Source organism: Phaenicophaeus curvirostris, chromosome 1 (assembly GCF_032191515.1).
Source record: "Phaenicophaeus curvirostris isolate KB17595 chromosome 1, BPBGC_Pcur_1.0, whole genome shotgun sequence".
NCBI classification, from domain to species: domain Eukaryota; kingdom Metazoa; phylum Chordata; class Aves; order Cuculiformes; family Cuculidae; genus Phaenicophaeus; species Phaenicophaeus curvirostris.
This window is the reverse complement of record NC_091392.1, coordinates 128,911,747-128,927,445: the sequence shown is the minus strand read 5'-3', so window position 1 is coordinate 128,927,445 and position 15,699 is coordinate 128,911,747.

The window sequence follows — 15,699 nt, the reverse complement described above, 5'->3', positions numbered from 1 at the left end:
TTTCAGGCACAGTTTCATCTGAGAAGATTGTTTTGATCTTCTGGCAAGAAGCAGGGCTTTGAGGAGATGTTCTGATTGAGGTGAGGTCATTTCCAGATTTAAACTGCCTTAACTGTTGCAGTAAACCAAAGCAAACTCTTGGACTTTACTTGTCAGTTACAGTTTCATGTGAGCTATCTGAACGGGAGATTTCCACAAATAAATATTTTACTCAACTCCTACCTAAGAAACTCCTTTAAACTGGTGCATTTTTAGTAGATTAGGCCTTACTCACGTCTGTGCGAGTCATGCACAGGGGTAGCCAGGAGGGGCAGGGGTGGGCTGGTCAGGGCAGCTAAGGCTTCTTGGTACCCCTTGGAAGCTCTGGTCAAAAATTTTGCAGGTTTCACAGCATGTGAAACCCGTCCCACAGACAAGTTCAGCTTTAATAGCCAGAACTCATCCCTTAAAACAATACCAAGACCATTATTTTCTATTTTCATCAAGTGTTTGTTTGGATTTTTTGACAGGCGTGCTCACAGGATTTTAGAATATGAAGCAGAATGGGCTAATATTGGTGCCATTCTTTATATCTGATTTTTTTTTTTATAGATAAGGAAGTGTGATAATTTTGTAGTTCTCTGGTACAATCACTTGATTATGACATCTGTGCATGAAGTGAGATGGGAGCTGCTGACTTAAAATGCCATCCGAACTATGAGCTTATGTAAGTATTTAACTTATAAATTCAGCGTAGGTTTCCCCCACCTTGCCCCTTAAGTGGTGAGGTGACATTGACTATACTACTCCATGAAATCCACCACTGCAGTGGAAAAAAAACTCTTTTCCCGCTGGCTGGTTCGAAGAGCTACAGCACCACCTACCGAGGGTCAAACGTTTTTCTGAAAAATGGGAAACCACCGTGACTGAAAGAAGGATGAAATATTGTGACATAACGATGCAGTTCTGAGAATTTTACTTTGCTTTCACTGAACAACTGAAGTGTAACTTTTAGCTGAGCTTTATCCTTCTAATTTAAGTCTTTCCATTTAAAAGCAATCTAATTTGAGTTTGGATTTGTTGGTTCACTGAGTTGCTATTTTTGGTTTAGCTGCTTTTAACATCATCTGTAAATCTTTAACGCATGGGGCAGCTGTTCGCGTACAGTTTTGTATGAGTAATAAAACGCAGGGGTGATGGAACAGCAGGATCAGCATCCTCTTCCCTCACAGCTTAGCAGATTCTTTGGCATCTGCTGGTGTGATCTTTCCAAGGATGGCATCTGCTTCGTAAGCCCCATTGAGGAGAACTCCAGTGGCATCAGCAGGCAGGCAAATAAGTTGGGAAGTTCCAAAATTGTGCAAAGGGACCACAGGATGTCCAGAACAATATCTTTCTGCTTGTAATATCTGGTTTCAGCAGGTGATAAAACAATATTGTAGGCCAGAAGACTTAAAAATATCATTGGGTGCCTAGTTTGACATAGGAAGGGTTGCAGTTAGAGAGTAACAAACCAGCTGAAATGGAGGGGATTTTCAGATGTGGGACACTGCTCTATCGCACAGTACTTTGGCAGGCAAAACTTGATGTTACAAACTGGCATTCTAACTTTGGGAAGAATTCAGAATGGCAGTGTGGCAGTGAAAGTGTAATGAGTAGGTGCCATGTCTTTTATATTGAATGCCCTAAACTGTTTAGTTTAGGTGTTGTGTGGACTAACACAGCATAAGATTTCCAATATTTGCTGGCTAGGTCCTTTCAGTATGCAGATGGCAGTCCACACTTCTAGTTAGTTCAAGCCAGAGAAGTTAAACCACAGGTTGCCACAAACATGGTTTGTTTAATGTACATTTTCCCTATGCCAGTTAATGCCTGCTAGTGTCACACATTTTGAACTGCACATAGACAAAGCCTGAGTGTCTGTAGGAATCCAGAGTATTGTCTCATTCAAGTTGCTCTCTAAGATTTCAATTCTGAGGGCTGTTTGATGGCTGGGTGAAAGGACCCAGAATAATATCATCTGGAGTAGGCCCCTTGTAGCCAACCAAGCTGGTTATTTACAACATAATTCTATCTACCTTATTCTTGTCTTTCACCCAGTCCATGTTTTGCCACACTTGTGCAAACCCTGAAAGCTGATGAGAAGGGCAGGCCTGTTTTAGTTAGCATCAGTTTGCTTTGCTGATGTCTACATTATCACTGGAGAATGTTTAGGGGCCTGCAAACAGTGGGTCTAGAAAAGCTGGATTTTGAGATCACTTTTTGTATTGCATCCTACTTTGGTTCTTATTGCCCAGAGCATCAGTCTTCACCCAAATTTGGCAACAAATATGCTGAAAAGGATTGGGTTAGTCTTCTGATTCACAACATAATTCCTTTCCTTTACCAGTTACACAGGCAAGAAATTTCAGAAGGAAGGGGAAAGCTGTTCCAAGTTGACACAAGGAGGAGCGGAATTGTATTTTAACTTCTTGACTGTTGCATAGTACTACACTTGCTTTAATGGCTATAGGAAAGAAGTTAATGGAGCAGTCAGGTGCTTGGAACATGATAATGAAGTATGCAGGCACATTTTTTTCCCCTGATTGTCGGAGAAAAGTGAAAACACTGAGGAATTTGAGTAATGTATTACTGACATGATTGGCTTTGTTTAAATGTTTTTACAGATAATTTATTGACCTCAAACTGAGAAAAGTGGAAAAAATGTGAAGTCAGGGTTTTTTTAAAAAGAAACCTTAAAATGAAATAATAAACAGATAAACCAGACACCTCAAAACAACAATGAACTCCCAACAACATTCAGCTGCTTCCTTCAAGAGATCAAAGATAACTTTTCAGTGTGTTATTTTCTGTTCCCCTTTTCCCACTATTGTGACAGAAGAGTTAGTTTTCTGTGTTACGGTCATGATCTTCTTCAAAATAAATTCAGTTATTTAAAGCAGCAACCTATTAAAACAGATTTGTTTTCCACACGTTGCAGAACTTTTGCTTAAATTGCAGTAAGACAGTTTTCCATGAAACATTCTTTCCATCCTTCCATGTATTTGGATTATAAACAAGGATTATTTTTCTGCTTTGTGATCTCACAGAGGTGCTAGTTGAGCACATTTTGTCCTCCTATTTTTAAGGATGTAGTTCTGTAGAGCAGACATAAACAAAAGCAACTATCTGTAAAAATCTTTACTTTCCTCCATGTAGGTAGTGAGATGTTTTTGCATGGAGATCTTGGTTTTTTAATAGAACTTCTTTTTCCCATTGATAACTGCAAAGATAGTAAAAGATACCTTTCCTATGGCAAGACAACAAAGACAGCATAGTCTTTATAAAATTTAAAACCCCCACACCACAGGCGTTGAAACCTTTTGTGGTTTTGTGGCTTTTTCTCAATTTGATTTCAAATACACACTTGTCCTAAGAAAGCCTCTTCTCAGAAATTGTGGGCAAAACCTAGTCTTCCTTAGTCTGGAAGCAAAGCTTTTCCTTGTCAAAGTCAAGCTTTTCCTTGGCTTTGAGTTTATTAAACTGATGTTTGAGACTATGGCCCAGTTCTGCAAACAGCATCTGAGTGTGTAAATTCCATCCTATTTATAACTCCTCAGGGAAGGAAAGATTAGCATATGGAAGCATGGTTAAAGGATCAGGATCAGCAAATAAGAGCATCATTCAAATAAAAAAAAAAAAGAAAAAGAAAAAATAGTATAACTCAAGTGACAGGGGACAGGACAAGAAGGAATGGCCTCAAGCTCCAACAGGGGAGGTTCAGGCTGAACATTAGGAAAAAATTTTTCACGGAAAGGGTCATTGGGCTGCCCAGGGAGGTGGTTGAGTCACCTTCCCTGGAGGTGTTTAAGGCATGGGTGGATGAGGTGCTGAGGGGCATGGTTTAGTGTTTGATAGGAATGGTTGGACTTGATGATCTGATGGGTCTTTTCCAACCTGGTGATTCTATGTTTCTATGATTCATTAAATGATCACAAGAAATAAATGTGGGAAAGGGATGTTGTGGGGATTCAGACAAGCTTTGCAAATGTAGCTGTCCCATCCTTCTCGGGAGGGTTATTACCCTCGTGGCACCTGTGTAAGTTACCCACTCCAGTTCATAAATTGGCGTGGGAGCTTGCACTGCACTGGAACGTGAGCTTGCACAAACACCCTGGCCTCTGAACAGCAACGGCTGAGATGCCTGCCCAAATGCTCTTCTGCTGGCTTCTGTGAAGGCAGAAAAAAAAGATCATGAGGAGTGACAGTGCCTTAGGCTACCACAGATCTCTTCTGAGAGAATGTGAGCCAAAGCCCCAGCTTCCCGTCTGTCACAGGGATCTAAGAATATGGTCACAATAGCAACCAGTGAATCCTAACTGCTTTTTAAAATGCAGAAACATAATCTTCAGTACTTTGGATTATGGAGATATTTCCTGTGTCTGTCTTAATTTCTCCAAAGAAAGTCTATTCAGCTAAATGTCAAGAAAATTATAGTGATCATTAACAAAAGCCACTCATTCACAGTGTAGAGGGATGCTGCAGCCATGACAAGTAAGCTTTCTGGGCCAGGGGTCACTCTGTTTTTGTTTCTATGCTCATTGTGGGTTTCTGAGAATCAGCACCACAGTAATTAAGTAAATTCTGAAACTGAAAGTAATCTCTCTGCAGATTTCACCGGAGGTAGGTAAGATTGTTTGAAGTGTACCGATACAAAATTTTTCATTTTCTGTTGGTTATGTGCGAATAAAATTTTTTAAGCTAGAACTACTTTGGAATAGCTTTTGTAATGAATAGTAGGTATTCAGCCAGGGGAACTAATGCAAATGCATATCATCTCTAGCTGCAGATGAGTTGAAATGTGGAGTCCCTAACCCTACATGCACACTTTGAACACTTTTTTTGCTTTCAGCTGACAGCCTTTTAGCAGCATCCCCCCAGGAGGCTTATATTAGAAAGTGTAATCTATCTTCTGTTTGGTGAATTTCAGGATGTTTAAAGAAAAAGTGCTGAAAGAAGCAGACTGCTGCTGTACACCTTGTTCTAAATCAATTTCTGAGTCCTATGTGCCTGCTAACTAGTGAAGCCCTGCTTATTGCTAGTTTAGGATTGAGTTAAGTATCCTATGTGCTAGAATGTAGATATTTCCCTCATTTATCTAGTGCCTCCTCTGTCTGCCTCCCTTTTTTCCTGGAGCTGTGTGCCACCCTTCTGTCCCTGCTCTCCCACAGAACGAACCCATACAAATCAGCTCCAGCTGATTTGTAGTTCCCCACTAGCATATCCATCTGATTTCCCTCTTTCCTAGCCCCACAATGTACCTGGCTCCATAAAAGCACTTGAGTTTTTTGAACTCTGAGCACTTCTTTTGTCTTCATATGCTTTCTGCTAACTTGGAAAGGTCAGCTGGGAGAGCTGTTGTTTAAGCAAATATAGCTTAGGGAGTGGTGACTCAGTAATTCGTATTGTCTGGTATCTCCTGACTTGCATCAGAAGTGGAAGAACAATAGCAGAGTATGACTCCCTGGGGACTCTGTGGGTTTGGGTTTTGTTTTGTTTTTAATAAAAGCAAGAACATTTGTTGGTGATTTGAATGTTTTAGGATATTACACTGAGATCATATATTTTAGCCGTGCTTTAGTAGGCTTTCTAACTGGAAGAACTGCACAAAAATAATTGTTCTGTGCAAAAAGAGGGCGTTCTTATGAGTGCAAAGGCATTGCATTTAGAATGTGATCTCATGTTCTGAACTGTATTGAGAATGTAACTGAAAATATACTGCAAAGGACTGTGTAAGAAGATATAACCTCAGAGCTCCAATAAGATATGAAAGAGAATTTTCTTTAAGAGAGAAAATTTTATGAAAGGGGGAATAAAATACTTCAAATCCACTATTGTGAAAGCAATGTTAATGTTCGGCTACATTTCATTTCTGTATATCCTAGCCATTCTTTCCACTAAAAAGATAAAACCAATCCAAACCTTTTCTGCAGTTAAAAACAGTTTTTTCAGCTCTCTGTAATAGGTACCCTCCTCACTTCAGCCTTCTTGTAACCCATCACCAAAGTCTGTATTCTAATCTGCCATACAACAGAATTAATTTCCTTACATTTTTTTTGTTTTCCTTCCTACATTCATATGATATTTCCTGTGAGACTGTGAATCCTCCTATCTGTGTGCACCATAAAACAAATATTGGAATTGTAGGTCATTTTATAGAAAGCCTTTCAAAGAAAAGTGCTTTAATTAACATTTACTTTTATTTGCAAAGGAACCTTGACGATCCTTTATATCAGAATATAGGTCACAGCTCCCAAAGAATACCAATGATGTACTGTAAACTATGCTATTGATATATCAGTGTCAGACTCCCAGGCACATTAAATCTGTGTGATTATGAAGTGCTAATTATTTCTATTAATTTTGATTACAGAAATGTGTAGTGACTACAGCAGTGGTCTGAGCCTGCTGTAGAAGGTGAGGACGCACAGAAGAGCCAGTCCTCAGACAGCACTCACAACCAGAGGGAATAAGAAGCAGGTACCAGGCAGCATTGCTGAGCTGCGGAGGGGCAGCAGAAGCACAGGTGCTGTGCTGTGCCCAAGGTCACTCTGAAAGCTGCTGGAAGGCTTGGCTTGGACATCGAGGAGTCTTCAGCCAGTGTGCCAGCAGGGAAGAAGTCCTAGAGTGTCTTGATTGCTTTCTTAGCAATGCTAATTGGCAGGTCATTAGAAGCAGTATGAAATGAACAGGTGGGGCTCAATGAAAATCTGAAGTGTCCCCGAGGTGCAGCTTTCTGTGCCACTGTGCAGCTACGGAGGCAGCGGATTTGGCTCTGCTGGGCTGTTGCTCATGCACACCCATTTGCTCCTACAGAATGTGGAACATGGGGGAGTCAATGGAGGGAGCCCCAGGTTGCTCCCTGGTTGCTTACATGGAGCAGAGGCACTGCAGGGATTTTCTTTTCCACTGTTTGCATTGAAGACCTGAAGCTGTGGGGGTTTCTTTCCTCAGGTGTTGGAGATAGAAAGGGTAAAAGTAATGAAAATCTGCTAAAGACTGAAAATAATAAGAATTCCTCGTATTCTCCCCATCTTCTCTAACCCCCTGGAGCATATGAATTCATTGGCAAGATAAGCCAGATACTTTATCCACTTGGCTACGCAGTCTTGGTTTGTATCCAGGGGACTTTACAGGTGTAAAATTAACCACAGGAGAACTCTTCTATTGTTCACTGACTGCAGTGCAAACATATGGAGGCCTACAAGTGAAAAATAATTAGAACAATATTTGAGTACATGCCTGATCTCTCATTTTATATGTACAACACGTGTTAATCTGTCCTCTTATTTTTTCTTTCATTATCTTAATATGGAAAAGCAAAACTTTCTTGTTTAAAACATAATTATCTCTGTGAAATAGCACCTTTTGGAGATAATCTGTATGTGCTGAGAGCAGAGCAGTGTCCAGAAATGCACACAAAAAGAAAGGTTTTATTGCTTGGCATGAGCAACAGAATACTTTGGAATGATCCTGTGAAAATACTGTGGCAGACCTTCTCTAACTTGGCTGCCAGTGCCTTTCAATTGCATATCTCTTAAAAAAAATAAATCTGGATTTAACTGATACTAAAAGGTCATGGTCCAGCAGCTACAATAAAATGTTTTTAAAGTAGTCCCAATACACACCCATCCAATAAACCAGGGAGGCTCCTTCTGAGATTTTCTTCTATCTGGTAAAGAAAATATATTTGAAAGTTCACCTACACACATGCTTACTCAGCAGACTGGAGTGGTTCCAAATTAAATGTTTTTTTTAATTTTAAAAAAAAAACTACCTAATTATATCTTTTTCCTCAAGAGACAGGAACAGCTACAAAGGTGCCATTCTGATTTCTCTGATAAATAGCCTGCATTTTATTTACCTATTAAGACCATTTAGCACTCTTGAAAAGTGCCAGTTTGAGGTCTGTAGAGCATCCAATTCTTTCTTTCTTTCTTTCTTTTCTGAAGTGGCCAGAACAACTGTGGCAGAGGCAGCTGTGTTATTAGCTGTGTTATTACTGCCTGGCAATCTCAAATGAAAAAGAGAAGGACTCACTCAAATTTTTCCCTCAAATGGGAAAGGTGGCAGAGTAACTGAAACTTGGATGGGATCAGAGGGAGAAGGAAACGGGGAGCAACAGGGAGAGCAACGTGTAGTGGAGAGAGCATGGATGGACACACAGATGAAGTATTACTGAGGAAGGCAAGAATGTTCCTCCAAGAAGAGAGAGGAACACACAGCAGCTAGATGCATACAGTGAGGTGGCAGGTCTAGTCCCACCTCAGACACTAGTCTGTTGTCTCAGTTTTCCTCCAAATCTTTTTTCCCCTACCTGACTAAAAACAAATCGTGTTTTGCTTTCTGACAGCACTGTGCATTTGATTGAAGATCTGGAATATCACATTGCTGTTAGATTAATATGTGTGTATATCACTGTATTTGTGTGCATAGCGACTGAGGATTTCTGCCCCAGAGTTTGTGAATTGAAGTGCAATTCCTCCAAACTATTAGTAATGCTCTACTGGCAATTGCTTCACGGGGGTGTTTCATGGCGATTACATCTGCAAACATGGTATGTGTTATGTTCTAGTAGTTCTTACTTTTACTAAAGCAGCAAACAAAAAGAAACTTACAATACAAACCACTGCCTGGTTACAAATATGAAATCTATTAGATCAATTAGTAGCAGAAGAAGGAACGTTTGGGTCTGTATTTGTGATCGTTATCAAATCTGCTTCTCATGTTTATGCAGTCAGCTTAATCCAACGCCCCCCTTCAAGTCCATATGTGTGTGTGGTGTGCATGTATGTGCACAGGTACAGAAAATGTGTATCAATTATTTGCATGTAGAAATAGAACAGGTTAGCATTATTTCAATAGCAGGCACACACAAACAGGCGCGTGTAAAATTTCATGTAGAAGAATTCTTTTTTGGAGATTGACCTCTCAAAAAACTCTCTCTTGGCCCAATTCGGTACCATGAACATCAGTGGGAGCAGGTTTACAGCTCAGCTGTGGCTGAATACAGGTTTGCAGCACTTTACAGCCCTCCTTTATCCTGCACGGCTAGTCCTGGTGGTATGGGATGGTGTTGGGCGATGGGAGCTGAAGCCCAAGAAGAGGTTGAGCTAGTAGAGCACGCTGCCCTGCCAGAAACTGGGTGGGTTAAATGAGGTGTAGGTCCACAGCACCATACAGCTCTATCCCCAATTACCTTACAAACAGTAAAGATTTAGGGCTGAACACTCTCCTCTGTCACCTACATCACGTCTGGTCATCTGGAGTTTACTCATTTGGAGAATGAAACTCCAGTTCTTCAAGCTTTCCCAGGTTTCTGTTGTGGGCCCCTGTGCCTGTGCCCCCTTCCTCCGCTTAGGGACGCTTCTGGAGGGAATCATTAGAGCAGCCACTGTGAGTGCTTCATTTTCCTCTTCCATTGTCTGCGGTGGGGGGAAATGGCAAAATATCTTAGAGGCAGCAATGCTAGAGATGATCTCAGAGTGCAAGTGGAAAAAAGGCAGCGGCAGCAGGAGGAGGGGGAGAAGGCAGCCCTGTCCCAGCCCTGGAGCAGGAGCAGAGCATCAGGCTGTAAGCAGGGAAAAACGCAAGTCCTGCACCATCTCTCCCTGGCTTTAAGGGACCAGTGCAGAGTTCAAGGCTTCTTCACAATGAAGCAGCTGGACAACACCTGCAGGCAGTTTACTTAAATTGTTGCTGGATTATTTTGGGAATCTGACTGAGTGCCAGGCTGGCTGCTTCTGAGGAAGCAAATACTTAAAGACAAAATGTTCAAGTGTCTTGCCTTAACTGTGTGTACTGGCAAGGGGAAAAAATAAAACAAAGGGAAATGTGCGGTCAACAACACCCCGGCTAGACTGGAATGTGGAGCTCATGAAAACGAGAGATGCTCGAAGCCTGCATGGGGCACAGTAAACGGAGCAGGCTGTTCCCAAGGATAGATCGCTGGGACACATCGCTGCAGCACCCTTACTCTCAGCTCAGGCATCCCCCTCCCTAGCTGCTTTGAGCAACACTGTCAGGTGACACATACTAAAAATCAGGCACCTGCTCTATATGAAACCCAGCTAGTGATTTTAGTGGAGAAAATGGGAGTGATTGAGATACCCATGAGTGGGGAATTATCCCTTTTAGTGCCTGAGTAGCTTGCTGATAGTATTAGAGCAGCCACTGTGGTCACTACCAAGCAACAGGGCATCGCCGGGATGAATGATAAGGGCCACTGGTGCCAGGTAACATCAGCCAAAATTAAAGCTGCTTGCATTATCAGGACAAAACACCAGTGAGCAGGAATGGTTGGATTTTAGCAGGCCATTTGGCACTCCTTAAAAGACTTGTATGTGAAGCACCCATTTTTTTGACATCATGACAAGAGAGGAGGAGTCCTCAAGGGGAGAGGATTTGAAGCTGCGTGAGAACAAGAACCTGGATGCATGCAGCCAGTCCTGGGAAGCATGCACCAGTAAGGGATGGTCCTTCCAGCTGAAAGTCTGCTTTGCCCAGAAGCCCATTTGCTGGCAATGGAAAGTACAGCCCTTCTGGCCATCATCTGAGATGGAACTGACACAGATGGTAAGGAGGAATTATACAGAGCCAGATCAGGTGTTGTGTCAGCCACCAAAGAGCTCTTAGCATCACAACATCTAGAAACATGGGAGAAAAGAAATTTGGAGGAACCGCTGCCCGCCTCTTACCTCCACAGCCTCTGGGACCAAAAAAAAGCAGGTTGTAGCTGAGTATATTTACACATGGCTTTGCTTTTTACACATTTCTTTGACCTTATGAAACTCCAAAAAGCAGAAGCTCCCCAAGGTGGTGCAGTCACACAGGGAATGTCCCTTCTTGCATTTCTGTAAAAGCAGTTCTGCAGAAGGCAGCTACCTTCTTTCGTAGGATTTAAATCCCTTTAAATCCCAATGGCATCAGACAGGGCTTTCTGCCTTAAGACCTTTATTGCAATAACCCACTAAGTCACAACATCTGCTGGTGGCAGAGGGCATGCTCAGCTCAGCTGGGAAGCTCTTGGGGTCCCAGGGTAGCTGTGAGGCTTGCTCATGGCCACATGGCAAGTCAGCAGTGGAAGGATGTGACGCCACGCAGAGAAACACAAGGTCCCACAGCAGTTGTAGCACCTCCAGTACTAACACCACTATGCAGCGCAGCAGCACTGACCTTCACCTTCACATGCTGTGCTTATAAATGTTGCCATCCACGCCTGTGGTGGAGGTGGGTTGTGTAGTTGAAGAGAAAGCACTGTTAAACGTTCACAGCCTGGCTGCTTCGAAATCCTGCTTCCAGAAAGCTGTGCTCTCTGTTTGTTCCTCCTGGGAGCTCTGCTGCTTGCGCCTGACTGAGGAAGACATTCTCCATCTCCTTAAAACACATTTAGAGCCAGGAGCTGCTGTGTTCTCCCTCCCTATTCCTACTTGCTAGCTCATGCCAAGCTCCCCCAGAGCCCTATGATCATGCTTGCCCCCCAGCCATACAGTGCCTTTCTGCTCAATAATATACATCATGTGTCCCTGGAGGGATACCAGTAAGCTCTGACCTATTTCTGAATCACCCTCAGATCTGTGGGTAAGAAGGTTTTCCTCTCTCTCTTCTGCTGACCCTCAAATTGCTGTTTTCTCATGGTACTGCTGGTGCTGGCTTATTTGAAATGGAGGAGGGAGGTTCCTCTTTCCCATTTGTTTGTTAGTTTCTAAGCCTTTTGTGTTCTATTTTAGTCCAGGAGGACAAGACCACTACAGCGTTGTGTCATCTGTTATGCCTCTCTTCAGCAATGTAATTTGGACAGAAAATATCTCCTGTTAAAGCGAAAGGCAAAGCTGGGGAATAATGCAGGCTGTTAAATACAGTGTCATGAGCTTGAGAGCCGTACCGTGTGTTCAGGATGAGATGCCTGCCCTAACTATTCCTGAAGCATGGCTTTTCCTCCAGGCCCACCAGCAAAGTTCAGGCCCATCTTCCCTATTGTTAGTGACATCGTCGGAGAATGTCACAGCATGAGGAGCACAAACTGCACAGCATGGAAAAGTTTTGTTGTTGCCATTGTAGATATGGACAGAGCAATTAATCAGAATATGCTTCATCATCTTTCTTTTTCCGTTACCGCTTCCTGTTAATGTAATTGCCAAGGAACAACGGCTTTTCAGTGAGGTCTTGTGCTACCCATTCTGTCTTCAGGGAATTTAAAAGGGTTTTTTCCTCTTGTCAGCAGAGGGAGGACTACACATGCATTGGTCTCAGGGAAAAAATGGTGACACCACCCGTGAGGGTAGGAAGAATGACAATAACAAAGCCAGCAATGCATACATTAGAAAAACCCCTTTCACACTCTGCTGCCAGCAAACATGGTTTAGGCAAAGACAGAAGATTCTCATTGGCACAGCATGCACAGATGCAGCCAGAGATTCAGGACATCTGGTCTCTTCTAGGTATATCCATCACACCTTATCCTAGACCTTTGAACAAACAGGAGAATTTCCTCTGGTCCTGGTTTGGGCTTCTGGGCATCAAAACACCAGAGCATCTGGCTCTCCTCCTCCTCAGTTCCTGCAAAGGCCTGTGCTGCTGAAAACATGGAAGTTACTCGCTTGGGTGGCTCTGGGGGAGCTGAGCTCCTTGAGAGATGTCTCACCTTGACCGTAGGTGCCATGCACTTGGAAAACGTAGCATCTCAGTGCTGCCTGAATAAATCACCTGCAATGTGCTTGAATTGGATGCAGAGTACACAGTTAGCTTTCTTGATCAAAGGAGGGTTTCCTTTAAGCTTGTTCTTGAAATCTATGGTTATGCGCCTGCTTTAGCCACCCATGCACTTTGCAGTGGTCAGCAAAATGTGTTCAGATTTAATGTCAACAGTTCTTGGCATGACTCTCCTTTGAAGCAAAAGCGAGCAATGGGAAGAAGAGGCAAAATCTGCTTAATCATGATGACTTGTGTTCTGTCCTTTAGCAGTTCAGCAGAACACAAAATACCCATTTCTTCAAAGAGGGAAGGGAGTAATGAAGCAGTTGCAAGAGCCGGAAACCAAGCTGGGACAGGGAGTTCAGATCAGATGCTAGTGCAATTTGCAAATAAATCAATGCACCAGTAAGTCATTCCCACCATAATATTCCTTGACTTAAAACTGAAGTGACATCTTCCCTCTCTGAAATTAGCGCAGTTACCTGAGCAAGAGTTTAGCTCCTGACTTCACAATATGCTTTCCTATTTCAAATTTGTATTTCTCAGTTTCACCAGCTGAAATAGATGGGCTGCTACTGCTGCTGCAACTTAAATAAAATGCTCCTCTCAATAGACATAAATATCCTGCGTTTTGGAGGCTAGGAAAAAAAAGCCCACTGGCAAATGGTGGTTTTTCTAAGAAAAATAAGGACAGTAGAAGGCATCTATAATGATAACCTGATCGCCTTCTATGACAAAGTGACCCGCTTACTGGACAAGGGAAAGGCTGTGGATGTATCTTCTCGGACTTCAGTAAAGCCTTTGACACAGTTTCTCACAGCATTCTGCTTGAGAAACTGTCAGCCTCTGGCCTGGACAGGCACACACTCTCCTGGGTGGAAAACTGGTTGGATGGCCGGGCCCAGAGAGTGGTGGTAAATGGTGTGAAATCCAGCTGGAGGCCAGTGACAAGTGGGGTTCCCCAGGGCTCAGTGCTGGGTCCAGCCCTGTTCAATGTCTTCATCAATGATCTGGATGAAGGCATCGAGTGCACCCTTAGCAAGTTTGCGGACGACACTAAGCTGGGTGGAAGTGTCGATCTGCTGGAGGGTCGGGAGGCTCTGCAAAGGGATCTGAACAGGCTGAACTGATGGGCTGAGACCAATGGGATGAGATTTAACAAGGCCAAATGCCGGGTCCTGCACTTGGGGCACAACAACCCTATGCAGTGCTACAGACTAGGAGAAGAGTGGCTAGAAAGCTGCCTGGAGGAGAGGGACCTGGGGGTGTTGGTTGACAGCCGACTGAACATGAGCCAGCAGTGTGCCCAGGTGGCCAAGAAGGCCAATGGCATCTTGGCTTGTATCAGAAATTATGTGACCAGCAGGTCCAGGGAGGTTATTCTCCCTCTGTACTCGGCACTGGTGAGACCGCTCCTCGAATACTGTGTTCAGTTCTGGGCCCCTCACCACAAGAAGGATGTTGAGGCTCTGGAACAAGTCCAGAGAAGAGCAACGAAGCTGGTGAAGGGGCTGGAGAATAAGTCTTAGGAGGAGCAGCTAAGGGAGCTGGGGTTGTTTAGCCTTGAGGAGGCTGAGGGGAGACTTTATTGCTCTCAGTAACTACCTGAAAGGAGGTTGTGGAGAAGAGGGTGCTTGCCTCTTCTCCCATGTGTCAGGGGACAGGACAAGGAGGAATGGCCTCAAGCTCCGCCAGGGCAGGTTGAGGCTGGACAGCAGAAAAAAAAAATTCACAGAAAGGGTCATTGGACACTGGAACAGGCTCCTAGAGGGAGGTGGTTGAGTCACCATCCCTGGAGCTGTTTAAAAGATGTGTGGATGAGGTGCTAAGGGACATGGTTTAGTGGTTGAGAGGAATGATTAGACTCTATGATCCTGAGGGTCTTTTCCAACCTAGAGTTCTGTAATAATGTCCTTCTGAGACCTGAGTGTATGCAGAAAGGCACGCAGAAGACCTGATACGTCCCCTATGCGTCGACTCTGTCAGTGACATCAGCTTCCTCCTCCAGGTCACCATAGTTAGTCACTGCAACATGATAATTTAGTTACTCTTGGTCTATGTAAACTCAGTTTTTCCATCAAACTGGCAATGAGTTGGCATGCTTTGCCTTTTTCCTCCATCTTAAGAAAAGACAATGAAGCCATAGAGCATACAATAGTGTTTTTTTTCCTGCAGGGAAACATAGCTTCCCAAGGAACCATTGCTTTGGTTAGAAGTAGCTTTACTGAAGAAGAGATCATGGGGATTAACCCCACTTCTTGCCATTTCTTGGGGCAGCATTCCCAGGAGGAATGTGCAATGAAGGCATGAGGTGGAACCCCTTTTCACCTAAGAGGTGCATAAGAATGTAACTCCTACCTTCTCCTTGAAATACTGCATAAGACCGAAGGTTTGTCTAGTTCAAGACCTGTTTTTCCACGGTGGCTGGAAGCAGACACCTAGTAAGAGTATGAAAAAAAAAAAAAAAGTCTATTGCAGCATCACCCTTGTCCTGGCACACCTTTTCTGTCTCCACCAGTTAGCTATTACAAGACTTCCCAAGCCAGAGGTTGTGTTTGTGATTCAATTTCACAGACTACCAATAGAATCTCCCCCAGGAACTTCTCTAATCCCTTTTTTCAGTTGCTTTGAGCCGTTTATGGTAATGAATTGCACAGCTGTAATTATGCACAGAATGAAATGAGCTTCTCTATGTTGGTTTTCAGATCTTCTGCCTATTTATATCATGGGGTACCTCCTAACTCTTGTGGTAAGAGAATAAAATTTGCTCCCTGCCCATCTTCCCCATGCCATCTGTTCTTATAGCCTTTAGGCATAAATTGCCTCCATCATCTCTGGTATCACTGTAAGGGAACAGAAGAATCTTCATCTCTCACTCCTTCTTCATGTATAAAAGGTCCCGTCCTTCTGATTACCCACAATATCCTTTTTTCTGTTCTCTAATTCCTCTATATCCCCTTTGGAAATACTGATCAGAACTGGGTATGG